Source organism: Eleutherodactylus coqui, chromosome 1 (genome assembly GCF_035609145.1).
Source record: "Eleutherodactylus coqui strain aEleCoq1 chromosome 1, aEleCoq1.hap1, whole genome shotgun sequence".
Taxonomy (NCBI): domain Eukaryota; kingdom Metazoa; phylum Chordata; class Amphibia; order Anura; family Eleutherodactylidae; genus Eleutherodactylus; species Eleutherodactylus coqui.
The window spans coordinates 530,346,028-530,372,657 of record NC_089837.1 but is presented as its reverse complement, the minus strand read 5'-3'; the positions used below and the strand labels follow the sequence as shown (position 1 = coordinate 530,372,657).

Sequence of the window (26,630 nt, the reverse complement as noted above, 5' to 3'; positions counted from 1 at the left end):
TATTTTTTTTAATAATTTTTTTACTTTTGTTTTTTTTTTTGTCCCTTTAGGGGACTTCCACAGGGACCCATCAGGACCCACTGATCACATTCCGGGGGTCCGATGGTGACAGCCCTTTACATGCTGCAGTCACATAGACTGCAGCATGTAAAGGGTTAACACAGCAGAGATCGGAGGTTTTCTCTGATCTCTGCTGTAAGAGCTAGTACCTAGCTGTCCTCTCATAGCCAAGCACCAAGCTCTCCCTGCCACAGAGACCATCGGCTTGCTTCTGACAAGCCGATGGTCTCTATGGCAACCTGTAAACAAAGCAGGAGACTTAGAAGCAGGAGATTGCCGGCAGATCGGCAATATCTTCTGCTGTTTTTTCAAAGCCCTTGCTTAGTTCTCTGTGGGTCTGTGCAGGCAGAGCACACTGTCACAGCTTGTGGCATTGTGCTCTGCAGCTCCCATAGTGATACATAGCCCGGAAATCTTCCGGGCTATATCACTATCGGCAGTGGAGCTCGTCCAGGAAAATTTCCGGGCGTGCCATTCAAGGGGTTAAATGATGTTCAAAATATTATTCTTTTTTCCTTTAATTCCTACGTTCTCCCTGTAACCTTGATGCAACACGATTCCCTAAAACGTCTTCCCTTGTTCTTTCTTCTACTCTATCTAATACAACCTCTTCTGACCGTCTCGCACCGGCGGTCCCCTGAGTTTCTTCATCTACCTTTTCCTTGGCGCACGCTCTTTTCGCTCCTCCTAATCCTCCTACGCGGCTGTATTTACAGTCTGTACTGGATGACTACCGCGGGCAGGATGGATGGGATATCCTGCCATCGATCTTCTGTATAAATTGGTCTCACCTTCACGTGTTCCATAATTACCTATAAAGCATAAGATCTGAGAGCGGCCCTTCTGTGTCATAACAGGAACAAGTGGAACGGAGAGTCAAAGAGTTATTATTAATAGAACTCTCACATTTTTCTAACATTTTCCATTTTTTCACCATTATCCCAAATTATTATCCCATCGTCTATAAACCTAAAAAAAACACAAAATATCGTGGCAGCATCAAAGGGGTTTAAAAGAATACATTCCTTTTAGGGCTCCATGTTCATACCAGGACAGGCATGGAGCCATAAAAGGAATGTATTCTTTTAAACCCCTTTGATGCTGCCACGCTGTTCTGTGACTTGGTGGACATCGGATGGACCGCGGTCCATGGTCCGGCCGCTGGTGGCTGTGCATGGACTGCTATACTGTTACCTCTGCAAGATCTGCATAAAGGGAGTGCTGCAGGAAATGACTCTATATACTATAGTCTATAAATCTGGCATATCACCCCAGGCGGCCAAGGAAGGGATTTGTGTTAGAGAACATGAATTCACTTTCCCACCAGCTTACCACCAAATTTGTGACCGTTGGGGAGAATTCGCACGCCATCGGGGCTCCAAAAATCTGTAGATAAAAATGTCTGTCAAATGGAAAAGCAGCTCGTATTACTGAACAGTAATGCGGGGGTTAATAAACAGGAGTTTGGTTTTAATTGCTAGAATCACATGTTTTTAAATGGAACGGTGGAGATATGCTGATAAGGGGAACAAGCACCGGCGCAAGGGTCGAAACGCGTTCTCTATTGAATTGAAACCCTGTTTTTATGGCCGGACATGATAAAGCAAGCGCTTTTTACAGAGATCTCCAGCTCTTTGGAGCAGTCCGGCAACAACTGGGCGGTGGAGCCGGAGGAGGGAGAGGCGCTGCTACAAGGACGATCATGCTGAGCCGCAGGACCAGGTCAGCTACTGCTCCCTTGTAGACGCACGCAGCGCATCCAGTCGAGCTCATCAGACGTCCGGCGTGAAGCACGAAGCAGATCTTACATCATCCTGCTGAATCAGCACCGTTAATCCGGATGTCTTTGGTTAGAACGGATATTTGGTGCCTTTAAAGCCCGCAGCTCAGAAAAACATCTGAATATGGATATAGAAACCGAAGAACGCTTTAACCAATTAACACAAGTGTTTAACCATCTGAATGCCAGGCACAGGAGGGCGGCAAACAGGAAACAACAAGAATTAAAGATATGGAGGGACAGGAAGAGTCTCAAACATATGATGAACCATCTAGGATACCACCGGGCCTGAGAAGGGAAGAGACGCCGACCACCGAATATTCAGATAAATCCGGGAAGAATGGGACAATAGTACAAGACGGAGAAGGGAAAGGGGGGGAATTAATACCAAGACCAGAGAAGTGGAGGCAGAATCATCAGGAAAGGAAAAACTGAGGAGTGTGACAGGAATGAAAAATAAAAGAAAATCTACTAGAAATAGGGGAGGGAGGCCTCGGGGCGAGTAACGAGAAAGATCGGGGCGAGTAACGAGAAAGATCGGGGCGAGTAACGAGAAAGATCGGGGCGAGTAACGAGAAAGATCGGGGCGAGTAACGAGAAAGATCGGGGCGAGTAACGAGAAAGATCGGGGCGAGTGTGAGGAAAAGATCTACAGATGAAAAATAAAAGGAGACAAAGTGCTCAATAGAGTGAGCTGTAAACTGCTGATACTGAGGGGTATACAGCGAACAGGAGTCCTCAGGCGGGTATAGCCCAAGGCCTGACATTGTACAGAGGAGAGAAAACAACAGAAATAAGTTTAAAAGAAAAACAGAGAAGGAAAAAGAGCAAGAAGATACCGGAACAGGAAGGGTGTAATAACATTATTAACTCCGGGTGTTTTATCTCAACAACAAACTGATCGTATGACTAAAAGACTAAGTTTCACACCAAAAACAAACCATTTGATACAATTATAGATATTATAGATTCATATGGCCAGCACTGTGACATATATAAAGTTTTCCATCATGTCCTCCTCTCCCTTCACTTCTCCTGTAACATGTATAAAGGTTTCCATCATGTCCTCCTCTCCCTTCTCTTCTCCTGTAACATATATAAAGGTTTCCATCATGTCCTCCTCTCCCTTCTCTCCTCCAGTAACATATATAAAGGTTTCCATCATGTCCCTCCTCTCCCTTCTCTCCTCCTATAATATATATAAAGGTTTCCATCATGTCCTCCTCTCCCTTCTCTCTCTTCCTGTAACATATATAAAGGTTTCCATCATGTCCTCCTCTCCCTTCTCTCTTCTCTCTCTTCCTGTAACATATATAAAGGTTTCCATCATGTCCCCCTCTCCCTTCTCTCTTCTCTCTCTTCCTGTAACATATATAAAGGTTTCCATCATGTCCCCCTCTCCCTTCTCTCCTCCTATAACATATATAAAGGTTTCCATCATGTCCTCCTCTCCCTTCACTCCTCCAGTAACATGTATAAAGGTTTCCATCATGTCCTCCTCTCCCTTCACTCCTCCTGTAACATATATAAAGGTTTCCATCATGTCCCCCTCTCCCTTCACTCCTCCAGTAACATGTATAAAGGTTTCCATCATGTCCTCCTCTCCCTTCACTCCTCCAGTAACATGTATAAAGGTTTCCATCATGTCCTCCTCTCCCTTCTCTCCTGTAATATATATAAAGGTTTCCATCATGTCCTCCTCTCCCTTTTCTCCTTCTGTAAGATATATAGAGGTTTCCATCATGTCCCCCTCTCCCTTCACTCCTCCTGTAACATATATAAAGGTTTCCATCATGTCCTCCTCTCCCTTCTCCCCTTCTGTAACATATATAAAGGTTTCCATCATGTCCTCCTCTTCCTTCTCTCCTCCTATACCATATATAAAGGTTTCCATCATGTCCTCCTCTCCCTTCTCCCCTTCTGTAACATATATAAAGGTTTCCATCATGTCCTCCTCGCCCGTCTCTCCTCTTGTAACATATATAAAGGTTGCCATCATGTCCCCCTCTCCCTTCTGTCCTCCTGTAACATATATAAAGGTTTCCATCATGTCCTCCTCTCCCTTCTCTCCTCCTGTAACATATATAAAGGTTTCCATCATGTCCTCCTCTCCCTTCTCTCCTCCTGTAACATATATAAAGGTTTCCATCATGTCCTCCTCTCCCTTCTCTCCTTCTGTAACATATATAAAGGTTTCCTTCATGTCCCCTGTCACCTCACTATATTATATATTACATGAGGAGAGAAGGGAAAACCTTTAAATAGGTTACAGGTGGAGAGAAGGGGAACATGTTAGAAACCTTTCTATATGTCACAACTATACATAAGGAGTGTTTTTATTAGGAAGCTACGATTGTGCCCCCTTATTCTCGTAAATACTGAAACAAGGGGGAAAAAAATCAGAAGCAGTGTCAGGAAATATATTTTACTGAAGGAGTAGTAGAGGCTGGGAACAAACTTCTAGCAGATGTGGTTGGCAAATCAAAAATAAATTAATCCAATCTGCCTGGCATAAGCATAGATCTGTCCTAAGAGAAGAATAAAATGTAATTAACATACAGGCCGACCTGATGGACCCTGTCGTCTTTTTTTGCTTCTATTCAAACATTAACATACTTGGATATGAGGGTTTACATAACCTTTATTTCTTACAGAACCCAGAGGTGTCTGCCATCTAGAATGGGCGATTGGTCTATTATATCTTGTTTACTTCACTTTTTACAGTTGCCAATTAAAGGGACCCAAGTTCACATCACGTGACAATGAAATTAGGTGTTAGAGATTAGGAGTGTGGACCCACTGGACCGACCAACCAGCCAGCCTGGCCTAGACCTATCCTGGTGTGGCTGGCAGCTGACTCCTACCGTAAGAGGGACTGCTACCAGATAATGAGAGACTGACCCTTGGCTACAAAGGGGATGGAAAGACCCCTACCTACAAGCAAGGCAGTCGCCCCGATAAGGGCGGCACCCACACTGGAACCTCGGGTCTGACTATCCCTGATGGGGTACTGAATGCAGGGACTGGCAGCAGACAGAGGAACACACAGATTCAGGGAAGGACAGGGGCAAACCATAAAACAGAAATGGGAACTGACAGAAAACTAAACACACAGAAAGATATACAAGAAGCCTACAGAGGGAGGCTGAAGGAGACCTACAAGACACAGATCAGATGGAGCACACAGAAGTAGGCGACCTGGGAAAGGTGAGTGTCAGAACCTAACACACATCAATTCTCAGGCAAAGAGGAAGTGCCACAACCCAGCTTAAATAGAGGAGTAATGCCTATTAACCCCACAGGTGAGCGGAGAGCCAGAGAACTGGTTAACCCTCTCAGTGCTGGATGAAAACAGACATATAGGAGCCATACACAGAGCGATGCTTGCAGCTGCCCTGAACCACAGGAGGGCGGCAGACACAAGTGGCAGACCTTGCATTAATAATGTTATATTTTATTGTAAAAAAAGAAAAAAAAAATGTTATACACAGTGTGCTCTGCGAGTTTCACTACATGCCTAAAATAAAAAAAAGTTCCACCATAAAGTCATGAATGTTTTGTTGACCTTGTAATCATAAATTTTCTCATGAATGTAACCCTGATGCGTGAATATCGCTTATCACTGAGGGCCACAATGTTACATCTGTAAGTTCCTTTATGCCCTCTACCATCCTACCCAATCTCATCAACATCTAATATGGTCGGCTACATGGGAGACACATTCCACAGATTGAGAACCTAAGCCTAAGGGCTCATTCTGACAACCGTATATCAGCCACGTGTTCACACCGGCCGATATACTGCGTCCTTCTCTGCAGGAGGAGGAGGGTGGAAGAGCCAAGAGCAGTGTACTCAGCTCCCGCCCCCTCTCCTCTCCGCCCCTCGGCACTATTTGCAATAAGTGGGGGCTGGACGGTGGCGGAGCTAAATCACATAACTTAGCTCCGCCCCTGCCCCCTATCATTGCTAATTGTGCAGAGGGGCAGAAAGGGGGTGGAGAGGGGGCGGGGGCTGAGTGCACTGCTCCTGGCTCTTCCAGCCTCCTCCCCGTGTAGAGAGGGACACCGTATATCGGCCGGCGAGAAGATGATATAGGAAAGTCTCTTTAGTGATTGTAATTGTATCTGTACGGCGGTTTTTACCCATTTTGTGTCACATTGTACCCGGGAATATTATGGAAGATGATGAAATGTTGCGGCACTAAAGGAATTATTACTAGTAGTGCTAATAATGAGCAGGAGGACATTTTTCTGGACTTCCTATCAGTTATCCCATTAACCCCTTAGTGACCAAGCCTGTTTGCGCCTTAATGACCAGGCCAAATTTTGCAAATCTGACATGTGTCACTTTAGCATGGAAAAACACCAGAAAGGTTTTGCATAGCCAAGCGATTCTGACAATGTTTTTTCGCCACATGTTGTATTTCATCTAGGCGGAAAAAAAAGACCGATAGAATTTGTGTTTATTTATTAAAAGTGCCAAAATTGGGAAAATTTTGAAAAAAAAATCGTCATTTTTTCACATTTCCAACTGCAAAATCTCAAATATGTGCAAACATAATATAGAAATTTTTGCTAAGATTTATATTTCCATCCGTTTACTTTATTTTGGGCGCACATTGGAAAAACTTTCGTTTTTTTTTTAACCATTTAGGAGACGTACAAATTTAAAATTACTTCTCAGCATTTTGAAGAACACTTTGTTTTCCTACACCAAGCCAAGATTGGAAAGGCTCATGGGTGTCAGAATGATAGATACCCCCACAAGTGACCCCATTTTAAAAACTACACCCCTTAACGTATTCACTGAGGGGTGTCATGAGTATTTTAACCCCACAGTTTTTTTTTCAGGAATTAATGCAATTTAGAAGAGAAAAACTAAAATTTCATATTTTTGCAAATATGTCATTTTAAAGACAGGACTTTTTTCTATAGTACACATGAAAATTAGGATTTGCACCCCAGAATGGATACCCCTGTTTGTCCCGTGCTCAGAAACATACCCATTGTGGCCCTAGTATCACGTCTGGATGCACAATGGGGCCCAAAATGAAAGGAGCAACCGGTGGCTTTCGGAACAGAAATTTTGCTTAAAGGAGATTTAGGCCCTATTGCCCACTTGTAGAGCCATTGAGTGACCAAAACGATGAAGAAACCCCACAAGTGACCATTTTGAAAAGTAGACCCCTTAAGGAATTTTTCTAGGGGTACGATGACTTTTTTGACTTAACAGTTTTTGAATAAATCTAAGCCAAGCAGAAGGAAAGAATTATGATTTTCATTTTTTTGGCAATTGTGTCAATTTAAAAACAGTTTTTTTTTGTACAGTGTACATAGGAATGATGACTTTCACCCCAAAATGGATACCCCCGTTTGTCCCGTGTTCAGAAACATACCCATTGTGGCCCTAATCTACTTAAAGGACACATAGCTAGGCCTATAATGGAAGGAGCACTCATTGGATTTCAGGGTACAACGGAATAAATTCCAGTCCCCATTGCCCACTTGTAGAGCCATTGAGCAGCCAAAACGATAAAGAACCCCCACAAATGGCCCCATTTTGAAAACTAGACCCCTTAACAAATTCATCTAGGGGTGGACTGCGTATTTTGACCCCACAGTATTTGAATGAATCTAAGCAAAACAAAAGGAAAAAATTACGATTTTCATTTTTTTGGCAATTTTGTCAATTTAAAAACATTTTTTTTGTACAGTTTACATAGGAATGAAGATGTTCACCCCAAAATGGATCCCCCCGTTTGTCCCGTGTTCAGAAACATACCCATTGTGGCCCTAATCTACTTACAGGACACATGGCTAGGCCCATAATTGAGGGAATGCCCGCTGGATTTCAGGGCAGAACTGAATAAATTCCAGGCCCCATTGCCCACTTATACGGGAAAAAATTTGACTTCCTAAAAATAATCAAGTCAAGGGCAGCAGCAGGGCAGGTTGCAAGAGGCAGTGCGGTGTCCAGGGGTAGAGGCAGGGCCAGACCGAATAATCCACCAAGTGTTTCCCAAAGCGCCCCCTCGCGCCATGCCACCCTGCAGAGGCCGAGGTGCTCTAAGGTCTGGCAGTTTTTCACAGAGACGCCTGACGACCGACGAACAGTGGTGTGCAACCTTTGTCGCGCAAAGCTCAGCCGGGGAGCCAACACCAACAGCCTCACCACCACCACCATGCGCAGACATATGATGGCCAAGCACCCCGCAAGGTGGGACGAAGGCCGTTCAGCGCCTCCGGTTTGCACCCCTGCCTCTCCCCCTGTGCCCCAACCTGCCACTGAGATCCAACCCCCCTCTCAAGACACAGGCACTACCGTCTCCTGGCCTGCACCCACACCCTCACCTCCGCTGTCTTCGGCCCCATCCAGCAGTGTAGCTCAGCGCACCGTCCAGCCGTCGCTTGCGCAACTGTTGGAGCGCAAGCGCAAGTACGCCGCCACGCACCCGCACGCTCAAACGTTAACCGTCCGCATAGCAAAATTCATCAGCCTTGAGATGCTGCCGTATAGGGTTGTGGAAACTGAGTCCTTCAAAAGTATCATGGAGGCGGCGGCCCCGCGCTACTCGGTTCCCAGTCGCCACTACTTTTCCCGATGTGCCGTCCCAGCCCTGCACGACCACGTCTCCCGCAACATTGTACGCGCCCTCACCAACGCGGTTACTGCCACGGTCCACTTAACTACGGACACGTGGACAAGCACAGGCGGGCCGGGCCACTATATCTCCCTGACGGCGCATTGGGTGAATTTAGTGGAGGCTGGGACAGAGTCAGAGCCTGGGACCGCTCACGTCCTACCCACCCACAGAATTGCGGGCCCCAGCTCTGTGGTGGTATCTGCGGAGGTGTATGCTTCCTCCACTAAAGCACCCACCTCCTCCTCCTCTGTCTCGCAATCAAGATGTGTTAGCAGCAGCATGTCGCCAGCAGTCGGTGTCGCGCGGTGTGGCAGCACAGCGGTGGGCAAGCGTCAGCAGGCCGTGCTGAAACTACTCAGCTTAGGCGATAAGAGGCACACGGCCCACGAACTGCTGCAGGGTCTGACACAGCAGACCGACCGCTGGCTTGCGCCGCTGAGCCTCCAACCGGGCATGGTCGTGTGTGACAACGGCCGTAACCTGGTGGCGGCTCTGCAGCTCGGCAGCCTCACGCACGTGCCATGCCTGGCCCACGTCTTTAATTTGGTGGTTCAGCGCTTTCTGAAAAGCTACCCACGCTTGTCAGACCTGCTCGTAAAGGTGCGCCGGCTCTGCGCACATTTTCGCAAGTCCCACACGGACGCTGCCACCCTGCAACATCACTTTAAGCTGCCAGTGCACCGACTGCTGTGCGACGTGCCCACACGGTGGAACTCTACGCTCCACATGTTGGCCAGGCTCTATGAGCAGCGTAGAGCTATAGTGGAATACCAACTCCAACATGGGCGGCGCAGTGGGAGTCAGCCTCCTCAATTCCTTTCAGAAGAGTGGGCCTGGTTGGCAGACATCTGCCATGTCCTTGGTAATTTTGAGGAGTCTACCCAGGTGGTGAGCGGCGATGCTACAATCATTAGCGTCACCATTCCTCTGCTATGCCTCTTGAGAAAATTCCCTGCAAACCATAAAGGCAGCTGCTTTGCGCTCGGAAACGGGGGCGGGGGAAGACAGTATGCCGCTGGATAGTCAGGGCACCCTCCTGTCTATTTCTCAGCGCGTACAGGAGGAGGAGGAGGAGCATGAGGAGGATGAGGAGGAGGGGGAAGAGACAGCTTGGCCCGCTGCTGACGGTACACCGGCTGATTGCCTGTCATCCTTTCAGCGTGTATGGCCTGTGGAGGAGGAGGAGGAGAAGGATCCTGAAAGTGATCTTCCTAGTGAAGACAGCCATGTGTTGCGTACAGGTACCCTGGCACACATGGCTGACTTCATGTTAGGATGCCTTTCTCGTGACCCTCGCGTTGCACGCATTCTGGCCACGACGGATTACTGGGTGTACACACTGCTCGATCCACGGTATAAGGAGAGCCTTTCCACTCTCATTCCCGAAGAGGAAAGGGGTTCGAGAGTGTTGCTATACCACAGGACCCTGGCGGACAAACTGATGGTAAAATTCCCAGCCGACAGCGCTAGTGGCAGAAGGCGCAGTACCGAGGGCAAGGTAGCAGGGGATGTGCGTAGATCGAGCAGCATGTACATCCCAGGCAGTGCAACAGTCTTTAAGGGCCTGGCCAGCTTTATGGCTCCCCACCAAGACTGTGTCACCGCTCCCCAGTCACGGCTGAGTCGGCGGGAGCACTGTAAAAGGATGGTGAGGGAGTACGTAGCCGATCGCACGACCGTCCTCCGTGACGCCTCTGCCCCCTACAACTACTGGGTGTCGAAGCTGGACACGTGGCCTGAACTAGCGCTGTATGCCCTGGAGGTGCTTGCTTGTCCTGCGGCTAGCGTCTTGTCGAAGAGGGTGTTTAGTGCGGCTGGGGGAATCATCACGGATAAGCGTACCCGCCTGTCAACCGACAGTGCCGACAGGCTTACACTCATCAAGATGAACAAAGGCTGGATTTCCCCAGACTTCTCTTCTCCACCAGCGGACAGCAGCGATACCTAAGCAATACGTAGGCTGCACCCGCGGATGGAAGCATCGTTCTCTATCACCATCCAAAACGGGGACATTTCTGCTTCATCAATCTGTGTCTAATATTCCTCCTCCTCCTCCTCCTGCTCCTCCTCCTGAAACCTCACGTAATCACGCTGAACGGGCAATTTTTCTTAGGGCCACAAGGCTCACTCAAATAATTTTTCTGAACAATTTTTATAAGTTTCAATTAGCTTAAAAGCATTGGAACTTTAACTTGAACCAATTTTTCGTTACACTGGGCTGCCTCCAGGCCTAGTTACCACTTAAGCCACATTAACCAAAGCGATTAATGGGTTTCACCTGCCCTCTTGGCTGGCCATGGCCAATTTTTTGGATGTACATTAGTACTGTTGATACAGCAATTTTTGGGGCCCTCGCCTACAGTGTAATCAAATGAATTTTTAGCCCACCTGCATTACAGCTGACGTTACCTCAGCTGTGTTGGGCAATGCAATGGGATATTTTTGTGTACCGCCGGTGGGTTCCAGGGAGCCACCCATGCTGTAGATGCACACGGAGTTTTTAATACATCTGTACACTTCTAAAGAACCCGTCTGACTGGGCCATGCAGTGTGGGCCGAAGCCCACCTGTATTACGCACGACATTACTACCTCAGCTGTGTTGGGCAATGCAATGGGATATTTCTATGTACCGCCGGTGGCTTCCTGGCACCCACCCATGCTGTGGGTCCACAGGGACTTCACAATAGGGAGTTGTACCTGCCTGTGTCTATGAATTAAAAAGCCCGGTCTAACTGGGGCATGCAGACACCTTGACAGAATGAATAGTGTGTGGCACATAGGTTCCCCATTGCTATGCCCACGTGCGCAGCTCCTGATGGCGGTGGCACAGGATTCTATTTCTCATTGCTTCTGTACAGCATTGTGGGCTATCGCCCCGCCCCTTTTAAAGAGGGTCGCTGCCTAGCCGTGCCAACCTCTGCAGTGTGTGCCTGCGGTTCCTCCTCATGGCAGACGCACTTCTAAATAGACATGAGGGTGGTGTGGCATGAGGGCAGCTGAAGGCTGCCCAGGGACACTTTGGTGTGCGCTGTGGGGGGGAGGGGGGGCGGTTGGTCAGCATGTAACCCAGGAGAAGTGGCAGCGGAGTGTCATGCAGGCAGTGATTGTGCTTTGTTGGAGGTAGTGTGGTGCTTAGCTAAGGTATGCCATGCTAATGAGGGCTTTTCAGAAGTAAAAGTTGTTGGGAGGGGGGGGGGGCCCACTCTTGCCGGTATTGTGGCTTAATAGTGGGACCTGTGAACTTGAGATGCAGCCCAACATGTAGCCCCTCGCCTGCCCTATCCGTTGCTGTGTCGTTCCCATCACTTTCTTGAATTGCCCAGATTTTCACACATGAAAACCTTAGCGAGCATCGGCGAAATACAAAAATGCTCGGGTCGCCCATTGACTTCAATGGGGTTCGTTGTTCGAAACGAACCCTCGAGCATCGCGGGAAGTTCGTTCCGAATAACGAACACCCGAACATTTTGGTGTTCGCTCATCTCTAGTAATAATATAAACTGCATTTTATGTCCGAAGACAGGGGTAATTACGGAGGCTGGTTGGGTTGGGCACATGGGGCAAGAAAACCGGGTATTCCCCCTCCTCTCATGTATTTTGGGGGGTATTTCATGACCTCAGCGGCAGGGATGGGGTGTAAAAAGTGGCGCTCTGTGAGGCTTTGTAATCTTGCTGCGGTGCAGCGGTCTCACAGAGAAGGCGCTCAACAAGCTGCTCCTGGAACTGCATGAAGGCGAGTGTTCCCGGGGCTTCTTGTAAATTACGTATTACAGGTAGCGGTCTGAATAACGCCGGGCTCACACGGCCGGATGCAGAATCAGCTTGCGGAGGCCCGCAGCGGATCTCATCTGTGAGCCCGGCTGTGACCCTGCGTACGGCCGCCTAATGTACTGCGCATAACTGCCTACTCACACAGGCGGTCATGCGCAGTACTTTTTTTTGTTTGCATTTCCCGCGCCGTCGCTTAGAGATGACCCGGGTACCCGGAGCCCGTACACAATGTATTTGCACATGGGCTGCGAGTATATCTGCGGTCATAGAGCACAATGGGCTCTAGGTCGCGGATATCCGTGGTAAAATATAGCATGCCGTGTTCTGTTTCTGCGAGTGGATTCCGTAATTCCGACCCACTAATTGGGGAGAATTGTGTAATCCAATGCATGCGACTGATCCGTGGATTACCGCTGATCAAGCGCATGCAGAACCCGTAATTCCTCTCCGGTCTTGTGTGACCGGCCTAATGTTAGATCGCTACTTTATCAAGTGACTAGGGACCGCTCAACGAGGCCGCCGGTCACTGCTCCAAGCACTCAGCGACCGTTGGTCGCTGGGAGCAAGGAGATTTAAAATTTCCTGGGCTCCCCGGCTCCTGCGAATATGTCTGGCATTTTGCCGGCGGGCGCATGCGCAGCAGCCAGAAGGGTCCATGGAGGATAATCGCATCTGGATTCAAATGCGGAAGCCTCCGAGAAGATGTTTCATCTCCCCCCACTGATCGCATCGGTGAGGGGAAATGAAACTGCCACTTTTTTAAGAACTTTTACGTGATCGCCATTATGCATTGGATAAAGGCGATCATGTGACCAGTAACCGCATACCGCGACTCCCCGTGACATCTCCAGGCTCTTGGCTACCTTTTGTAGCCAGCAGCAGGGAGATTTTACATTTCTTGGGCAATATTTCACTTTTGCGCATGTGTCCGCCATCATGCTGACGGGCGCATGCACCGAAGCTGGGGTAAGGTCCGCAGATCAACATCCCATCAGGGAACAAATCCGGGACCTTGGGTACGTAATTTCATCCCCCTTACGGATACGATCCGTAAGGGAAGGTGAAACTTTAACTTTTTAAACTTTTTTTTAACTTTTAACTTTTTTTTGTTTTTTTTTACTTTATATGATCACCGCTATCCGATGGATAACGGTGATCATATGACTGGAAACCGCATACAGCGGTCCCCAGTCATATCTCCCTGCACTCGGCTATCTGTGACAGCCGGGTGCAGGGAGATTTTGAATTTGCCGGGCTCGCCGGCCTTCTGCGCATGTGCGCCACATCGGCGCATGTGCAGAAATCAGCGGGGGTCCCAACACCGGCCGGAGGACATCGGCGGACCTGAGGTGAGTATTTTCACCTCCCCTCATGGATCCGATCCATGAGGGGAGGTGAAACTTTTCTTTTTTTACACTTTTTTTCACTTTTCCGCGATCGTCGTTATCCATTGGATAACGACGATCGCGGTCCCCGCTGACATCTCCTGCCTCCCGGCTACCTACAGGAGCCGGGAGCCAGGAGATTTTAAGTCTCCCGCGCCGCCGGGCCTTCTGCACATGCGGCTGACGTAATGCCGCCTGGCGCGCATGCGCAGAAGGACGGCTGCGGCGCCCGGAGCATCGGGGTGTCGTGCGGCGGACCTCAGTGAGTAATTTCAGCTGCTCCAATGGATCTGATCCATCAGGGCAGCTGAATATGTAACTTTTTTTGCAGTTTTATTTACTTTTTTGCAATCGGCGCTATCCATTGGATAGCGCCGATCGCAATGCCGGGGGGCGGGGGGGGGGGGTCCGAACAGCCCGGGATGACAGCTCCATGCTGTCGGCTATCTGCGGACACCGACACCATGGAGCTGTCACGTCCACAGCCTGAGGGGCTTTATTCTCTGCAGGACACATGTTTTTACGTCCTCAGAGAATAAAGCCCACTGCGGGAGGACATAAAAACACTATGGGCTGGTCGTCAAGGGGTTAATAAAGAAACGCCCCGTCAGCAGATCTCCAGCCCGGCCTTCACACAAGCGCTTTATCACGGCAATTTTGCTGCAATAAAACGCTGGCCGAAAATTGTGACCATCTGATGCAATGGATCCAATGTATTTGTTCAGATGGGCGGATTTCTGGTGCGTAAAATCAACCGGCCAAAAAAGATTTTACGCCTGGCCAGAAGGGAGAGGTCTGCATCCATCTTTTTCTGGAATACACCGTCCGTTCGCATAGACTGCTATAAAAGCCTATAAGAACCATTAGAAAAGAGAAGGGGGAGGGAGCTTAGCAGCGGCTCACATTGCTCAAGTCCCTCCCCCTCCCCTCACCGGCAGCTCCCATAGGCTGAGGCGGGAGGGACTAGCTCTGCTAAGCTCCCACTCCCTCCCCTTGCTGTCCGCCAGCAAGGGGCAGAGAGGGGGATGGAGTTTAGCAGAGCTGAACTCTCTCCCACACGGCCTATGGTATTCCAGGCTGTGGCATATATACACATATATACACCTGAGATACACGTATATACACCCGACATACAGCCGCCAGCGTGAAGGATCCCTGAAATGGAGAAGAGATCAAATACTATTCCTCCAGCCTTATTGTACAACATGTGGAGACGACCTGATCCAACTCACTGGACGAGGAGATCAGAGAAGACCAGCCGGTATCTACGCCGTTTACATCTCTGCCATTGGATAGCAGGTAGAGCGTTCTAAGGTAACTCAGTCTGTAATGCACAGGATTTATGAAAGGCTCTTACCAGTCACTGATGGGGGCGCTCCGAGTCCACTCCGCGTTCCACCACAACTTTCCTGCAAAGATATCATGTTTAGAACATAGGAAAGAAGACCCCAAGATTATCTTCTATCCAGGAGAAGGTCAGAACCCCCCAGAAGCCATAAACCAATCTGCCCTAAAAGAAGAAGGATCTCCTCAATCAGACGGGATCAGCAGTCATCCAAGTGTTTTACACGTCACCAGAATGTTTGTTATTGTCCGGCATGAAATGATGGGAGTCCATCATGAAGTGGGCAGCCGGTCATCATCACCGGTTCTTACATTATTCATCCTCACATCTTTTACAGTAAAGAAGCCTTTTATCACCGCTGGAGATGGAACCTTCTCTCCTCCGGCCAGGCAGCAGTCGCTCTTGTCTTCTGTGGTGACTTTACTGTAGAAAGCCGCTCACCGGACTTCTAGTATTATAGTATAATCATGTCCGCCCTTAGACGACTCTGGAGCCCAGAACTGTATATTCTAGATGAGGCGGCACTAATGATCTGTACAGCAGTAAGATTATGGCCATAACTCGGGAGTCAATGACTCCTCAAATACATGACAGGATTCTGTCAGCCTTAGAAGCAGCTGACTGGCATTGTGCTGTTAGTCTGTGAGTTACATCTACACTGCAGGACTATACATTTATCCACACGGACTATCAATTACCAGTGGATGTCCGAACAGCCGGAAGGAGAACACAATCTATTATGTAACCAGAAGCCATTTGTAGCCGCTACCTACCACAGCCACCAATATCATCATATAGAGCGTACACGTCACTGCGGCCGAGAGGTTTACTATAAAGCTTCCATCCATCTATAGAGGATCTGCAGGAATCTCAGCTCCATCTACCTGATGATCCGGTGGGTCTTGGGAATATGGAGGACTGGGACATCTCTCTGGTGGATTTCTCTGACTGCATCCATCTATAGGAAATATATACAGTGACTGAATACATTGTCTATATGTGATGATCAGATGATGGGGGAGTCTAGGTGACCCTCATAGCTGATGTCTCCTCTATAATCAGGAAGGTCTCCTCTTACCCGGTGATGTGAGGGGCCGGTGGTCCTCCATCATGGCGTCCTTGTACAGATCCCTGTGTCCTTCTACATATTCCCACTCCTCCATAGAGAAATAGACAGTGATGTCCTGACACCTTATAGGAACCTGACAACACAATATACGGTCATCACCCAGACCCTCCCTTGGCGTTATTGTATAATGTCCCACATTCCTGGCAGCGCTCACCTCTCCGGTCAGCAGCTCGGTCATCCTGGTGGTAAGTTCTAGGAGCTTCTGCTCATGTATCAGTGAGTGAGGTGGAGGCTTGGTGATGGGGCTTGGGGTCCGGCTCCACCCTCCTGACACATGGGGGCCCACACACTGACCAGACGACTTCTTCACTGCTGTATAATCCTGTGTATGGAGAGACACTGATCACTACATGGAGTCTAAAGGTCCATTTACATGCAAAGACAATCCCTCAAACAATTGAAACATTGACAGTTCTAGAGATCATTTGCATAATGTGCTAATGGGCACTAATGTCCATTAGCACTTTATTTGCTTCATTTGCATGTAAATGAGCCTTCAGTAGCTGCTTGCGGATCACAGCAGGTGGTCTGAGCTCTGCAATTAGCTCCTTTATTCTCTCATGGGTTGTCAGCTGAATACAATGTAATCAGATGCTTCTGTGCAGAACACAGCATGCTGTCTGTATTATCTCTTCTGCAGATGAAGGATGCATTTTAAGCTCAGTTGAAGAGTGAACAATGGTAGGATTTACACACAATGATTATCGCCCAAAAGCCAATGCTTGAACGAATTTTGAGCAATAATTAGGCAATGCGATTTTTGTGTCTAAGAAACGTTTATTTATTCCTGTTCGCTTGTTGTAAAATATAATGGAAAATAACTTTCATTAAAAAAAAATAAGTCTTCTTCTGCGGTCCGGACACCAATAGTTAGGAACGTAGGATTGTGAATTTCGAATGATTCAAGGTCAAACACAGTGAGAAAAGAAATGACTTTGTGATTTCCCAAGAACCGCGGCAACAAAACTGTCCCAAGCCGCTGTCTGTACTTCTGTGAGCATCTCAGGAAATGTCGGCCATTCTACGATCCTCTTGATTCGTGGTCCTACTAAGATGCCAGCTTTCACCTTGGCCTCAGTCGGCTTCGGGAAGACGTTTAGTAGAGGTTTCATCGCTGTGGATTCCTTATCTAGAGCCGTGACAAACTGTTCCATAAGCCCGAGTTGTATGTGAAGAGGTGGCATCAGAATCATCTTAGGATCTACTAGGGGTTCCCACTTGATGTTGCTTCATCTGACAGTGAAGTCGATCCGTTCCGGCCGGTCTCGTCGATGGTCGGGTTCAGTTCGGGCTCTGCTATCCCGAAGACAAAGATAGCAAGGAAACTCTGTGAAAGCACCTTGAAGACCCATAAGGAAAGCAGCCATCTTGGAGTCTCCAATGACCTCCCAGCCATACTGATGGTACTTCAGGAATGTGACCCTACTGTCCCCCTCCTTGGGATGAGCCGTGAGCCCCAGGAAGGGATCAGTGAGAGAACCAGACATTATCATTACTTGTGACCTGTATGGACGCACTCTGTATTGTGCGGTGACTTTGGCTCCTGATTGGATGCAATTTCTTTTCTCCAGCGTTTGTCCTTAAAACATGCGAAATTCAAAATCCTACGCTCCTAACCATCGGCATCCGGGCCGCAGAAGGCAAAGGCTTTTTCAGAATGAAAGTTATTTCCCACTATATTTTACAATAAGCCAAGAGGAACAAACAAACGTTCCTTAGACACAAAGATCTAATCTGGTGTCCGATGGTCGTGTGTGAGCGGGGCTTAAAGGGGTCCTGTCAGCAAAATAATAACACTTCTCCTCCCCCCCATCCCTGAACAGCCCAACCTGTGGGAAGAAGAGTCAAAAAACAAAGTCAACTTACCTAATCCCGTTGGATTTCTTCCCTCTGTTGTTTAGCGGTCGCATGAGGGGTCAGATCCCATTGGCTTCTGCGTCCTGATGCTGACCTGGCCACATCTAACCTCTGACGTCCTCGGAGAGTCAACGGTGAGTGCACAAGAGCACCGGGAAGGGGGACGCATGCACACTCGCCGTCAACTCTTCAAGCACGTCAGAGGTTAGACACAGCCAGGCCAATCAGTGGGCGACGCAGTGGCAGAAGCTGGAACTTTGCAAGCTTCTGCACTGTGATAGAAAGGCTGCCGGCAGGACATCAGGAGAGCAGCAGGATCATGGTGAACGGCAGGGTAAGAACCCTTCACCTTCCAGTCATCACCTGCTGTAGTAATAGAGATAAGAGGGACTCATGTGAAACTCTCACCTCTCCGGTTATCAAGGAGATGATCTCCAGGGTGAGCTCTAATATCCTGGAAGCCTTGTGGCTTCTGTCCTTCTCCATCCTCGGAGGGTCATTGATGAGAAGGACCATCGTCTATAGAGGAACAACATGAAGATATAATGGAGCACATACTGCACTGCGGCTGAGAGGTTTACTATAAAGCTTCCATCCATCTATAGAGGATCTGCAGGAATCTCAGCTCCATCTACCTGATGATCCGGTGGGTCTTGGGAATATGGAGGACTGGGACATCTCTCTGGTGGATTTCTCTGACTGCATCCATCTATAGGAAATATATACAGTGACTGAATACATTGTCTATATGTGATGATCAGATGATGGGGGAGGCTAGGTGACCCTCATACCTGATGTCTCCTCTATAATCAGGGAGGTCTCCTCTTACCTGGTGATGTGAGGGGCTGGTGGTCCTCCATCATGATGTCCTTGTACAGATCCTTGTGTCCTTCTACATACTCCCACTCCTCCATGGAGAAATAGACAGTGACGTCCTGACACCTTATAGGAACCTGACAACACGATATACCGTCATCACCCGGACCCTGCCTTGGCGTTATTGTATAATGCCCCACATTCCCGGCAGCGCTCACCTCTCCGGTCAGCAGCTCGGTCATCCTGGTGGTAAGTTCTAGGAGCTTCTGCTCAAGTATCAGTGAGTGAGGTGGAGGCTCGGTGATGGGGCTTGGAGTCCGGCTCCGTCCTCCTGACACACGGGGGGCCACACACTCACCAGACAACTTCTTCACTACTGTGTAATCCTGTGTATGGAGAGACACTGATCACTACATGGAGTCTAAGAACCCTTCACCTTCCAGTCATCACCTGCTGTAGTAATAGAGATAAGAGGGACTCATGTGAAACTCTCACCTCTCCGGTTATCAAGGAGATGATCTCCAGGGTGAGCTCTAATATCCTGGAAGCCTTGTGGCTTCTGTCCTCCATCCTCGGAGGGTCATTGATGAGAAGGACCATCGTGGTCTCAGGACGACTATAAAGGTGAGTGCTGTACCTGAGGAGCCTGAGGGAAGACAAGGAGGACTGAGTGCAGAATCCCATCTGGAGGAACATCTTACATGAAGTACAGGGACTCACTGACTGGTTATTATAGGATGACTCGTATCGTGTAATGAAGGGGACTTATACACCAGAGTGCTGGTTGGTCAGTTTATAAAGTCGCGTCCGCAGTCGGTCCTGCAGTGGGTTGGGGTCTCCCCATAGGACTACGGGTCCTCCGGCTGTAGACGTCTCCATAGGAGGGCACAGAGGACTCTAACCCTCCAGCATCGGTCAGCCGGGGGCATCTGGGTAACAGATACTGGAAGTAACATTTCTCCATCAGGAGGGACACAACGTTAATCTATGACAACTCGGCAGGTAGTTCTCCCCAGTCTGTCGGTCGAGCCTTCGTGTGTGACATCTAATGGCAGTAAGCCGCTGGCAGACATCTCCGTCCTCTGCAGAGACATCCGGTGGTGACTTATCTCCCAGGAACACGAGGCTTAAAGGGGTTCTGTCATTAGAAAAAAGAATTCTTCCCTTATCCTCCGTCAGTTTCTCACCACATCTTCTCCGGTCTCCTCCGCCCCCCGGGTCAGCCTATCGCAAGCCGGACCGTTCTTATTCTCCCAGTGACAGCATACATTGCCGGCATTCTCCTTCCGGCAGGTCGGTACAGCCGGTCACTGGTGACGCAGCGTTCGCTGCCTAGCAGGAAATGCTGAATCCCCGGCAGCCTGCTGTAGCGCGCATGCACGCCGTCTCACCGCGAGGTTCACATACTATTGCCGAGAGACAGCGCACATGGACAGTCGCGGTAACGGCCTGGCATGGGATTCGGCATTCCCTGCTAGGCAGTGAAGGCTACAAGCCAGGAGAAGATCGGCGAGGAGAAGATGCGGTAAGAAGACCGACGGGGGAGGAGTAGGGAAGAACCCCTTTAATCAGCAGACATCGCCCGGTCTGATCCTGACCCCCCACCAGCCAGCCCTCTAGGCTCCGTGGATTGTCGGGACGACACTTGGGCTCTTCAGTGTCTGACGGTTATCCCAGTGATCATCGTTCCGGATCGGTCAGTGAATGGATGCGGAGCGCTGGGTCTCGTCCGGCCGCCTCCATTCACAGTAAGCAGGCAGCCGATCATCGATTAACGAGAAGCGAACAAATTACCGCTCGTCGGCGCAGCGTTTACACGCAGGATCGTCCCTCAGTCTGGCATCATCTGCTGACACGTTGAACAATTAGTGTTCCCTGTAAAACGGCCGTTTGGCTCCGATCTCCAGATCTGCCAGCAGCGGAACAGGAATGGCGCAGCGGGCGGGGGGGGGGGGGGAGCGGGCGCAGCAGCAGGGGGGGGGAGCGGGCGCAGCAGCAGTGGGGGCGGGGAGCGGGCGCAGCAGCAGGGGGGGCGGGGGCAGCAGCAGGGGGGGGCGGGGGGAGCGGGCGCAGCAGCAGGGGGGCGGGTGCAGCATTTCTTTGGGTTGTTTTTCCCAGCAGGCCGAGCAGCCTTGAGAAAAGTAACTCCTTTGAATGAGTGTCGCCCGGTGATCTCACCCTGTCCGCACAGCAGGGGGCGCCGCACACAAAATCTAATTGAATGTAACCCGTCCCAAATTGGTTCTGGGCCTAAAAGCTGGCGATTAAGGCCTCATGTCCACGGGGGCGGACTCCACATGCGGGAGCCTGCAGCGGAATCCCACCCTGCCCCTGTGTCTGCAGGCAGCGGCGTCCGCGTTGACCCCTCTTCCTCCACTTGTACGGCGGACGGTCCGCACGGCTCGCTGTCAGACATGCCAGGAATGATGGTTTAAATCTCCTGCTCTTTCTGCAGAATCGTCCGTCAGCCGCAGAGTCAGCCGCAGTGTCAGCCGCAGTGTCAGCCGCAGTGTCAGCCGCAGCGTCAGCCGCAGAGTCAGCCGCAGAGTCAGCCGCAGCGCACCGCCGATCGGACGGCTTCTGTTGAAGTCAATCGGATATCGAAGTAAAATGGCGCCGCGACTCGTTCTCCGCATCAAAAGATCTACAAAACAAATCCTGGGCTCGTAGTCAGGTGCCGACGCCAACGCTCCCCTACGGGCGGCTGGCATTATGGGTGCCCCCCGCGGATCCATCCGCCCGTGGACATTGGGCCTAAACGGTGCACGGAGCGCGGTGGTGAGCAGAGCCGCTCCGTTAATGACTGACCCCGCGGGTCTGCACTGCCGCTGGGAGGCGACGGGATCGGTCACTGCTCTCCACCCCTCCAATCTAAACCATATATTAACCCCTTAGTGTTGCGCCTGACTCAGAGCTAAAGACGGGACGACTTATAAACTTTATAAAGGCCAGAGCGGTTTAGTCTTGCGGTGGCTGCGGCCACAGGGGGCGCTCTCTGCGCGGCGAGCCGCAGCGTTTACCGCTACATGGGACGGTTGGACTTGGAATGATAGTTTTACAGTGAGGAGAAAAACCGCCAGTCCTGCCGCCGGGCGTTTACAGGGTTAATCATCCGTCTTCTGCGGATCGGCTTGTAAGCGGGCGGCCGCAGCGCAGCGAATGGAGCGGCGGGGAGACCGGAGGGGCTGCGGGGGCACGAATGAGAAACCAGGGCCTCCAACAGCCAAGAGCGGACGGCGCGGCGGCGGTCCGTCCACCGGACTCTACAGGGGAAACAAGGAATACAACGTATCCATGACAACCCCCCATACTAGCGGACGGCTGATGGCCGCCGGGGTGCAGCCGTTCTGTCCGGGGTTCATCGCGGTCACCGTGACGCTGTCAGACGGTCCGGGGGTTCTGTTAGTCCGGCGGATGCGGTCTCTGCCGCGGCTTCTGTTATGGGGGGCCGGACGGCGGTCAGCTAATACTCCGAACCGTCTGACGGAAGCGGGAGGAAATACGGGGCCGCCGGCGAGCGGTAACCAGCGCTGAATTTACGAGCAGCAGACATGACTGCAAGCAGCGAAGAGGCTCAGTCTGCTGCACCGGAGATACGGCTGAGGACCCAGAGGAGCGACATGTAGCCGTACGTCCGGCGCGGGAGGCCGTCCGCTGCTGGCAGCCATGTCTGCTGCTCCCAGAGGCCTCATCCGCGGGACTAACGACGGCCGGTGCTTCCACAGTCAGCAACCAGATGGCGGACGGCGTAGAGCGAAGCGCCGCACGGATGTATAACATTGGCGCTGTGGACCAGAGCGGCGCCCGTTTACCAGATGTGTCATAAGACGCTCACCGGGTCCGTTAAGCAGCTCCCACGTTAGTCTGGCGGTGACGGATGTCGCTGCCGCGTCCTGCGGAGCGTCTCCCAGCGCTTACGATAAAAGACCATAAATGTGCGCAGCCGTAAATACTGCGTTTACGCCGGCGTGTATCTGTGTCCGCGAATACACCGCGGTCTGCGCTCACAGATACACATAATCACGCTGACATGCGGCACGGATCCGCAGGGGTTCTGCATACGTCCCGCGCCCCCCGATGTCACCGGGCGCCGCTCTGCGCAGATCCCCACGCCATCAGACGTCACGTGGCAGAAATGTGGATGAAACCAATGAAATCAGCCGGGAGACGATCACCCATGTGAACCCCCTGAGAGCACACCGCCCAGCAACATGCAGTCCCATGTAATCCCCACTCCCTTCATCCCTCCAATATACAGTCCCATGCAAAAAAAAATCACTTCCTGCAACCCCGCCAGACAGTCCCATGTAAATACCACTCTTCCTTTAACTCCATCCAGCCTGCAGTCCCATGTAAACCCTCTCAGCAGGTCACACATACAGACGAGCCCCGCCATCCTGTGACGCCTCACCGATCACGTGACCCGGTGTAGGTATGTCACCAGAAGGGGGTGCGGCTTTACAGATCACATGACTGTGCTGCCAGCAGAAAGGGGCGGAGTCTTGTGGAGGTCACATGATTCTGCTCAAAATTGGGACGATCAGGAAATAATGATGTCACAGGAAGAGGCGGGGCAACAGGATCACGTGACTGTGCTTGGACACGAAAAGCTGTAGCTAATAGGATCACGTGACTGCGCATAAACTAGCACAGAGGAAATCTAGGCGTAGTGGGATTTACATGGGACTGTAGGGGGGCGAGCAGGTGATGGGATTTACATGGGACTGTAGGGGGCGAGCAGGTGATGGGATTTACATGAGACTGTAGGGGGGGAGCTGGTGATGGGATTTACATGGGACTGTAGGGGGGGAGCTGGTGATGGGATTTACATGGGATTGTAGGGGGGCGAGCAGGTGATGGGATTTACATGGGACTGTAGGGGGGGAGCTGGTGATGGGATTGTAGGGGGGCGAGCAGGTGATGGGATTTACATGGGACTGTAGGGGGGGAGCTGGTGATGGGATTTACATGGGACTGTAGGGAGGCGAGCAGGTGATGGGATTTACATGGGACTGTAGGGAGGCGAGCAGGTGATGGGATTTACATGGGACTGTAGGGGGCGAGCTGGTGGTGGGATTTACATGGGACTGTAGGGGGGGAGCTGGTGACGGGATTTACATGGGACTGTAGGGGGGGAGCCGGTGACGGGATTTACATGGGACTGTAGGGGGGGAGCTGGTGATGGGATTTACATGGGACAGTAGGGGGGAGGCGATGACGGGATTTACATGGGACTGTAGGGGGGAGCTGGTGACGGGATTTACATGGGACAGTAGGGGGGAGGCGGTGACGGGATTTACATGGGACTGTAGGGGGGAGGCGGTGACGGGATTTACATGGGACTGTAGGGGGGAGCCGGTGACGGGATTTACTTACATGGGACTGTAGGGGGGAGGCGGTGACGGGATTTACATGGGACTGTAGGGGGGAGTCGGTGATGGAATTTAAATGGGACTGTAGGGGGGAAGCAGGTGATGGGATTTACATGGGACTGTCGGCAAAAGCAGGTGATGGGATTTACATGGGACTGCAGGGCTGAAGGTGGTTTCTTCTTCACAGTAAACGCCTTTTTGCTTTTCCCTGCTGGCTGATGAGAACTAATAATGACTTCCCCTGCAGGGGGCGCCGGAGGAGCAGAGAGAGGAGTGGGCACCTAAATCACGGGTTCTGATTTGACATCCAAGCTGCTCGGAGAATCCCAGACCTCTGGAGCGGGCGGCCTCCGTTATTTTGGCGCCGGCGGTGAGATTTGGAGCCTTTAGGCTGTTTTCACACCAGTCTTTTATCCTGGCGCCGCGGGCAGATGTGCGTAAAAATGTCCGGACGGAAGAGACGGCGCATCCGGAGCGCAAGATGGCCGCCAGTGTGGGAGTGTGGGCTGACCTGCCAGAACCCACCGACCGGTGCCATAGACGGCTGTGAGAGCCGCCGGAGGGGGAGGGAGTCCAGCAGAACCGCGGAGCGCGACGGTCCAAGACGAATCCTCGGCAGTTGCCAGAACATTTGCAGCCATGTTTCCCAGCGTTGTCTGTTGGCGAGGCCCCGGTCCAGCCGCTCTCCCCGAGGCCCCCCCGGTCCAGCCGCTCTCCCCGAGGCCCCCCCGGTCCAGCCGCTCTCCCCGAGGCCCCCCCGGTCCAGCCGCTCTCCCCGAGGCCCCCCCCCCGGTCCAGCCGCTCTCCCCGAGGCCCCCCCCCCGGTCCAGCCGCTCTCCCCGAGGCCCCCCCCCCGGTCCAGCCGCTCTCCCCGAGGCCCCCCCCCCGGTCCAGCCGCTCTCCCCGAGGCCCCCCCCCCGGTCCAGCCGCTCTCCCCGAGGCCCCCCCCCCGGTCCAGCCGCTCTCCCCGAGGCCCCCCCCCCCGGTCCAGCCGCTCTCCCCGAGGCCCCCCCCCCGGTCCAGCCGCTCTCCCCGAGGCCCCCCCCCCGGTCCAGCCGCTCTCCCCGAGGCCCCCCCCCCCCCCGGTCCAGCCGCTCTCCCCGAGGCCCCCCCCCCCCCGGTCCAGCCGCTCTCCCCGAGGCCCCCCCCCCCCCCGGTCCAGCCGCTCTCCCCGAGGCCCCCCCCGGTCCAGCCGCTCTCCCCGAGGCCCCCCCCCCGGTCCAGCCGCTCTCCCCGAGGCCCCCCCCCCGGTCCAGCCGCTCTCCCCGAGGCCCCCCCCCCGGTCCAGCCGCTCTCCCCGAGGCCCCCCCCCGGTCCAGCCGCTCTCCCCGAGGCCCCCCCCCCGGTCCAGCCGCTCTCCCCGAGGCCCCCCCCCCGATCCAGCCGCTCTCCCCGAGGCCCCCCCCCCGGTCCAGCCGCTCTCCCCGAGGCCCCCCCCCCGGTCCAGCCGCTCTCCCCGAGGCCCCCCCCCCGGTCCAGCCGCTCTCCCCGAGGCCTCCCCCGGTCCAGCCGCTCTCCCCGAGGCCTCCCCCGGTCCAGCCGCTCTCCCCGAGGCCCCCCCCGGTCCAGCCGCGCTCCATGACTCCGGGCGCTCGGCTACGTTGGGTAACAAGGAGATTTTAAATTCCCCTGGCAATCCTTGGCTTTTGCGCATGCGTCCGCCATCTTGGTGACGGGTGCAGAAGCCGGAGTGAGGTCTGCGGATAAACGAGAGGTCCTGAGGTACGCGATCTCCTCTTTCTCCACGGATACGATCTGCAAGGGGAGATGAAAACAACCTTTTTCCCATTTTTTTTTTCTAAACTTTCCATGTGACCGGGACCGGCATACAGCGCCCCCCCCCCCCCCCCCGGTGACGGCTCTTGGCCTACAGCGCCCCCCCCCCCCCCCCCGGTGACGGCTCTCGGCATACAGCGCCCCCCCCCCCCCCCCCGGTGACGGCTCTCGGCATACAGCGCCCCCCAGTGACGGCTCTCGGCATACAGCGCCCCCCCGGTGACGGCTCTCGGCATACAGCGCCCCCCCGGTGACGGCTCTCGGCATACAGCGCCCCCCCCCGGTGACGGCTCTCGGCATACAGCGCCCCCCGGTGACGGCTCTCGGCATACAGCGCCCCCCCCCCCCCCGGTGACGGCTCTCGGCATACAGCGCCCCCCCGGTGACGGCTCTCGGCATACAGCGCCCCCGCCCCGGTGACGGCTCTCGGCCTACAGCGCCCCCCCCCCCCCCCCCCCGGTGACGGCTCTCGGCATACAGCGCCCCCCCGGTGACGGCTCTCGGCATACAGCGCCCCCGCCCCGGTGACGGCTCTCGGCATACAGCGCCCCCGCCCCCCGGTGACGGCTCTCGGCATACAGCGCCCCCCCCGGTGACGGCTCTCGGCATACAGCGCCCCCCCCCCCGGTGACGGCTCTCGGCATACAGCGCCCCCCCCGGTGACGGCTCTCGGCATACAGCGCCCCCCCCCCCCC

The 26,630-nt window shown here is 52.6% G+C and overlaps 1 pseudogene; it reads right to left on the bottom strand.

The window, feature by feature from the left end:
• The window catches only part of LOC136590857 (zinc finger protein 665-like), a 30,427-nt pseudogene extending 7,221 nt beyond the window's left edge, over positions 1-23,206 (bottom strand).
• Between the last annotated feature and the right edge of the window lie 3,424 nt (positions 23,207-26,630).